Below are 7,080 nucleotides of genomic sequence, written 5' to 3' on the forward strand. Positions count from 1 at the left end.
GAAGGTAGTCAAGAGGGGTCTAATGTTGAAGTTTGTAATGCTGACATGATGGATGATGATGTTGAAAGTCATGAAGGTTATGCTATCAGGGATCCGATGATGAATCAGTATGAAGTTAACCCCCGATGAGGGAGACGATGCTGATGATGAACTAATAGAAATTCCTAATGATGGTGACGAAGAAGAAGAGATGAACAACTATGGTGACACACAAATCGCTCTGACACAGCCTGCCATTTCTTGACCATATGACTGGCCAGATCAACTTCTCCAGGTTGAATCTCGATGCAATGACTTTGGATTGGTCTTTTACCCAGGGAGGCTCCGAAGACGATCCAAGCAATAAGTTTGAGGTTGGACAACAATTTCAGAACAAGAAAGAAGTCATGTTGGCAGTTAAGAGGTATAACATTAGGAGGGGCGCGGAGTATAAAATAATAGAGAGTGACCAGTTGAGATATAATGTACAGTGTATCCAGTTTGGGCCTGGTTGTTCTTGGAGCATTCTCATATCATATCGCCTAAAGTAAGAAAAATGGGAGGTTAGAAGATACACTGATCTTCATACTTGCATGCAAACATCGATGGGAAAAGACCATCGTAGGTTGGATTCGAAGGTGATTGCACAACATATTTTCACAATGGTCAAAGCGGATCCAAATCAGCATCAGGGTTCTGCAAAGAGGTATGGAGAATCACTTCGGTTACAAGGCGTCCTACAGAAATGTTTGGCAGTACAGCCATGCCAGCACAGCTGAGCCCTAGGATAACCTGCCACATATGTCAAGGTCCTCTAGGAGGGGGAGCCAGCTGATGTGCACTCGAGAGTCAGATGCATCTAGGAATAGGATAACCCCGCTCAACTGCATGATATACCCTCTTGTGTACCTTAATTGGCGCTCCTCAGTGGTGTCCTTCTCCAGCTTTCCGCATACCTGATGCGTGAGCATCTTTTCTATCTTTTCCTAGTGAATTTGCATCTAAATTGTTGAGTTTAATAAAGAATTAATTATCTTTTAGTTAATATGGATACTACTTTGAGTCTTTTGCAATTTTGTTTATTTTAGGTAGCATTCGGCTAGATTTGATGGAGTTTCTGCAGCACAAGAAGCAAAGGAGATGGCAGCGATGAGCGACGCGCACGCGTGACTGATGCGTACGCGTGATTTGAAGATTTGCTCAGCGACGCGTGCGCGTGACTCGCGAAAAGGACCATCGACGCGTACGCGTGACTGACGCGTACGCGTGACATGCGCCACGTGTAGAAAACACAGAAAAACACTGGGGGCGATTTCTGGGCTGTTTTGACCCGGTTTCCAGCCCAGAAAACACATATTAGAAGCTACATAATGGACGAAACAAGTGGTCCCCATCCATCCATTGAAGACTTGATTAATTAAATTAATTTTGATTTAAATTCAAATTTGAATTCTAGGAAAAGATATTATTTTAATTTTAAAAATCAGATTTTAAATTTATTAGGATTAGTTATAAAAGGGAGAAACTTTTCTTCCTTTAGGGAGGTCTCGGAAACAGAGAACATTATTCCCATTTACAATTTACAATCCTTATTTTCTCTGAACCATGAGCAACTAATTCTCCATTGTTAAGGTTAGGAGTTCTGTCTATTTGTATGAATTGATTTTATTACTTTTTCTATTTTAATTTATGTATGGATTTATGTTTAAGAATTGTTTTCGCTCTTTATTTTATGAATTTGGGTGGAACGGAAGTATGACCCTCTTTTTATTTGAGTTCCTGTAAAACTTGGAAAAGCTCTTTACTTGAACAACAGCTTGAAAATAATTTCTCCTAAATTTTAATTATCTAGATTTAACGGGATACGTGACATATAATCCTTTTATTGTTTGGTAGTTAGAATTTTTGTGGCATATAAACTGGAATTTGATTATGTAGCTTCAAATTGGAATTAATTGACCAAGGAATTTGCAGTTAATGAATTTTAGAGGAGACTAGAAGGTAGCGTTTGGTGGAGAGACAGAGACTGAAAGACTGAGACTGAGAGACAGAGACTAAGAGACAGAGATTGAAATAAATTTCAGTATTCTGTTTGGTGCAAAATGGGAGACAAGAATTGAAACAAAAATGAAACTCTAATTTAATTTGCACAAAGGGTAAAATTAGAATTAATTAAATGAAATGAGAGTATTTTAGGTATAAAATGTTATTAAAATTTCAGTCTCTATCTCTAAAAATTTTAGCCCCCTGTGTCCCTACTTTTTGGAGGTACTGAAATACTGAAATTTTGAAGACAGAGACAGAAATTTTAGTACCAGTCTCTAAACCAACAAACACGATACTGAGTCTCAGTCTCTGAGTCTCTGTCTCAGTACCTCAAAACAAACGCTACGGAAAGGTCTAAGGAATTAGGGTCTAGTCACGTATAGTTTGCCATAAATTAAATCCTACATAATTAAAATAGTTAGTAAGAAAAGTTAATCTGGAAAAATAGATAAATCTGAAACCTTAACTGTTTTCTCCATATTTTATTCCCAATTTATTTATCTGTCTGTCTTTAATATTTTTAATATTATTTAATGTCTTTTGAACTCCCAAACATTATTTTCTGTTTGTCTAACTAAGCCTATCAAATACTATTGTTGCTTAATCCATCAATCCTCGTGGGATCGACCCTTACTCACGTAAGGTATTACTTGGTACGACCCGATGCACTTGTCGATTAGTTTGTGGGTTAGAAAATTCGCACCAAATTTTTGACGCCGTTGTCGGGGATTGACTGTGATTAACAAGTAACAACTATCAGTTGTTTGATCGCTTAGATTAGATAATTTTTCTTTTAATTAGTTTTATTTTAATATTATTAATTTCTATTTTCTTTTATTTTATTTTTTTTCTTTGTTTTTTTCCTTGCTTTTTCGGTTTGGTTTCCCTGTCCCATTGTTGATTTCACTTCCTTTTATTTTTTTTTCTTTTCAAAACTTTAGGTCATTTCTATTTTTTTTATTTTTCCTTTTTATTTTTATTTTCTTTTATTTTCGTTTTGTTTCTGTTCATTATAAAAATAAAAAATTTCTTATTTTTATTAGTTTTCTTTTATTTCTGTTTTTAATTAAATCATAATTTTTTTCTTTCTCTTAATTTCTTAAATTAAGTTTGGTGTCCCTGTAGTTGTTTTATTCTTCCTAATTATTTTATCTATTGAGTTTAAATTTTCTTTTTGTTCTTTCTTCTCTACTTTCCTGTTTACCACATGGTGCGTTTAATTCTGTTTGGTATTCTGTGCTAAGAAAAAATAATGGAGAGAGATTATATGGGATACTATCCACACCCAAGTAGTGATTTATATCATTATGAATGGGAGAACTACTCAAATTTTAGTTGGCAAGGTCAAAACCAAAGACACTTCAGTGCTCATGTTCCAACTATCAAGAGCCACCACCTCCCTATTCATATCAAGAACCACCATCTCCATATTCATACCAAGAACCACCACCTCTCTATCCATATCAAGAACCATCATCTTTTTACCCATATCAAGAGTCACTATCTCCCTATCCATACCAAGAACCATCATCTTTTTGCTCTTATCAAGAACCATTGCCTCCTTCTTATCCATATCAAGAGCCGCCATCTCCTTATTCATTTCAAATACCATATCTTGAGTTTCTCATGAAAGAATGCATACATGATATAAAGACAAGTGTCAAAAATGTAGAGAAACATGTGTAGTCGATTATCAAGTCACAGGAAGAGGAGCAAGCAAATTCCTTCCCAAGAGATATAATGCAAGATCCTATGAAAGAAAGTGAGAAAATCAATCAACGGAGTTTATACTCCAGTGAATTAGAGAACTTTCCACCCTCACACATGGAAGAAGAGGAAGATACAAAAACAAAGGAGGTTGATGCACCAACAAAAAAAAGAAGATACACAAACAAAAGAGGTTGCAACGGATGAAAACAATTATGGGAATCTACACTCCAATGAAGCAGAGAGTGGCATGGAGGGTGAGTTTATTGAACCACCAATTCAAGAAGTTCTTGATGAAGGGTACACTCTAACCATCACACAATACCCACATGTTGAAATCAAAGAATTGAAGATAACCAAGGAAAGCATTGAAAAGGGGATTGTGACCAAGAAACAGAAGAAAATATCCATGAAAAAGAAAAGGTAAGAAAAAAACAATCCAACCTCTACCCCAACAAGCAAGGTGAATCAAGCTAATCACAATAAAAGGAAACTTGTTAGGAGGACTTTATATCAGGGAGCACTAATTTTCACCTCTCCCTCCTTGGAGACATTTCTTTTAACCAACTGGAAGAAGAGGAAGAAACTTCAACAATCAAGCGTCAAGCTAGTGACATTAAAGAAGCGCTTGTCGGGAGGCAACCCGATAATTTTGTATCCTTAGCTATTTTTCGTAGTAGTGATTTTCTTATTTATTTGATTTATTGAGTTTTTACTGTTTTCTTTCATTTTACGTGTATTTTGATCATGCAGCTATTTTAGAACAGTAACTGAACATTTCAAAAAATTTTTGCCCATCTTCAAATTTAGCGTGAGAAAGTTAAAAAAAAAAAAAATAACCCATGCCCCTAATTCTCTTTCCTTCTGCCCGTAACCCCTGCACCCATCCCTTCCAATTCCCGTGACCAACTCCCTCCCCAATTCCCATGACCACCCCACCTACCCCCTCATTCATATCCTTCCCTTCCCATACACGTACCCCCCCTCTCTTATATATATATATACCCCTTCAACGTCCCCCGCACCCTTCCTATTTTGGTTTCTTTTAGATTAATATTTATTTTTACTCTTCCGTATGTTTTTTTATGTCCCTTTCTGTTTTTAGTTCTTCTTTGCTTGAGGACAAGAAAACCTTTATGTTTGGTGTTGACGCTTCATTTATGGGTTTTCTTTTTATGGCATTAAGGGAGGTGAATCATCTTCACAAAGGAGCACAACCTGAAGAATAAAACGACCGCTCGGATAACTAAGGTGGTTGAGTTCCTTTCATTTTTTATTCCTTCCCGCTTTTATTACGTTATGTTCCGGTTTCCTGCTACTTTATTTTGTTTATTGCATGATCCTTATTAGTAGATTTCTAGGTCTAGTTTAGTTTTCTCTTAATTGCTTTAATTCTGAAAAGATGTTTCATGTATTACTCACTGAGTTTGAATTAAAAAAAAAATACAGAAGTGATGTATTGCATGAGAAATTGAGTAAATTTTAAGAGTAGTCTTATTTACTTAGATGTGGTGGCAATACTTTTTGGTTTTCTGAATGAATGCTTGAACAGTGCATATTTTTTATAGTGAAGTTTATGAATGTTAAAATTGTTGGCTCTTGAAAGAATGATGAAAAAAAGAGAAATGTTATTGATAATCTAAAAAATCATGAAATTGATTCTTGAAGCAAGAATAAGCAGTGAAAAACACAAAGCTTGCGAAAAAAAAAGAAGCAAGTAGAAAAAGCCAATAACCCTTTAAACTAAAAGGCAAAGGATAAAAATGATCTAAGACTTTGAGCATTAATGGATAGGAGGGCCCAAAGGAATAAAATTCTGGCCTAAGCGGCTAAATCAAGCTGTCCTTAACCATGTGCTTGTGGCGTGAATGTGTCAAGTGAAAAGCTTGAGACTGAGCTGTTAAAGTCGTGATCCAAAGCAAAAAGAGTGTACTTAAGAACTCTGGGCATCTCTAACTGGGGACTCTAGCAAAGTTGAGTCACAATTGAAAAGGTTTACCAGTTATGTGTCTGTGGCATTTATGTATTCGGTGGTAATATTGGAAAACAAAATGCTTAGGGTCACGGCCAAGACTCATAAAGTAGCTGTGTTTAAGAATCAACATACTGAACTAGGAGAATCAATAACACTATCTAAATTCTGAGTTCCTATGGATGCCAATCATTCTGAACTTCAAAGGATAAAGTGAGATGCCAAAACTATTTAGGGTTGCAGTTGTAAACCCCACTATAAGAAGAGACATGAGCTTAATCGAACTCTCATTTTCATGCAAATTCACATCCTAAGCCTATATTAATTTTGGTTGCTTGAGGACAAGCAACAGTTCAAGTTTGGTGTTGTGATGCGTGAGCATCTTTTCTATCTTTTCCTAGTGAATTTGCATCTAAATTGTTGAGTTTAATAAAGAATTAATTATCTTTTAGTCAATATGGATGCTACTTTGAGTCTTTTGCAATTTTGTTTATTTTAGGTAGCATTCGACTGGATTTGATGGAGTTTCTGCAGCACAAGAAGCAAAGGAGAAGGCAGCGAGGAGCGACGCGCACGCGTGACTGACGCGTGCGCGTGATTTAGAGCTTTCCATGGCGACGCGTACGCGTGACTGACGCGTACGCGTGATTTGAAGATTTGCTCAGCAACGCGTGCGCGTGATTCGCCAAAAGGACCATCGACGCGTACGCGTGACTGACGCGTACGTGTGACATGCGCCACGTGTAGAAAATGCAGAAAAATACTGGGGGCAATTTTCAGGCTGTTTTGACCCAGTTTCCAGCCCAGAAAACACAGATTAGAAGCTGCAGAATAGACGAAATAAGTGGTCCCCATCCATCCATTGAAAACTTGATTAATTAAATTAAGGGTTAAGTTCAATTTTGGTCCCTAACGTAGGGGTCAAAAATTTGTTTCGTCCCCAACTTTTTTTTTGCTACAAAATGGTCCCCAAAGTTTCAGTTTGTTTTAAAATCGTCCGACGGATGAAAATACCCCTCCCTCCTCTCTTCTTCCTCAACACCCATCTTCTTCCTCAACATTAACTCAGAAGAACAAACCCAGAAACCAGAAGCAGATGCACAAACCCAGAAACCCATCTTCTTCCTTAACATTAACCAGAAACCAAAAGCAGATGCACAAACCCAGAAGAACAACAATGGATGTAAGCAGCATCAAAATTCCAAATTCAAGCCAACATCAAAACTCAGAACTCAAAAAAATCAGAAATCATCAAAACTCAGAAAAAATCATCATCTGAAATCAAACAAACAAGTAAAAAGGACGATTTTAAAACAAACTGAAACTTTGGGGATCATTTTGTAGCAAAAAAAAAGTTGGGGACGAAACAAATTTTC

This window comes from Arachis ipaensis, chromosome B08 (genome assembly GCF_000816755.2).
Source record: "Arachis ipaensis cultivar K30076 chromosome B08, Araip1.1, whole genome shotgun sequence".
In the NCBI taxonomy this organism is placed as follows: Eukaryota; Viridiplantae; Streptophyta; class Magnoliopsida; order Fabales; family Fabaceae; genus Arachis; species Arachis ipaensis.